Source organism: Arachis duranensis, chromosome 4, assembly GCF_000817695.3.
Source record: "Arachis duranensis cultivar V14167 chromosome 4, aradu.V14167.gnm2.J7QH, whole genome shotgun sequence".
Lineage (NCBI taxonomy): Eukaryota > Viridiplantae > Streptophyta > Magnoliopsida > Fabales > Fabaceae > Arachis > Arachis duranensis.
The window spans coordinates 45374268-45374840 of NC_029775.3; positions in this window are offsets into that span (position 1 = coordinate 45374268).

Below are 573 nucleotides of genomic sequence, written 5' to 3' on the forward strand. Positions count from 1 at the left end.
CTAATCCTATTTTACTCTTCCCCATGTCACACTTCCCAAAAACCCTTCACCAATCACCTCAATCTCTCTTCCCAATCACCTATTCACCACTCACATCCATCCACTCTTCCCCATAAACCCCACCTACCTTCCAAATTCAAAAACATTTTCCCACCCAATCCCACCCTACATGGCCGAACCTTCCCTCTCCCCTCTCCCTATATAAACCCCTCCATTCCACCCCATTTTCACATAACACTACCCCCTCTACTATACCTTTGCCGAATCCATCTCCCATCACTCTCCTCCATTTTCTTCTTCTCTTCTTTCTTCTCTTGCTCGAGGGCGAGCAATATTTTAAGTTTGGTGTGGTAAAAGCATAAGCTTTTTGTTTTTCCATCACCATCAATGTCACTGATGAGCGGATAATTTATATGCTTTTTGGCATTGTTTTTATATAGTTTTTAGTAAGTTTAAGCTACTTTTAGGGATGTTTTCACTAGTTTTTATGATAAATTCACATTTCTGGACTTTACTATGAGTTTGTGTGTTTTTCTGTGATTTCAGGTAAATTCTGACTGAAATTGAGGGATT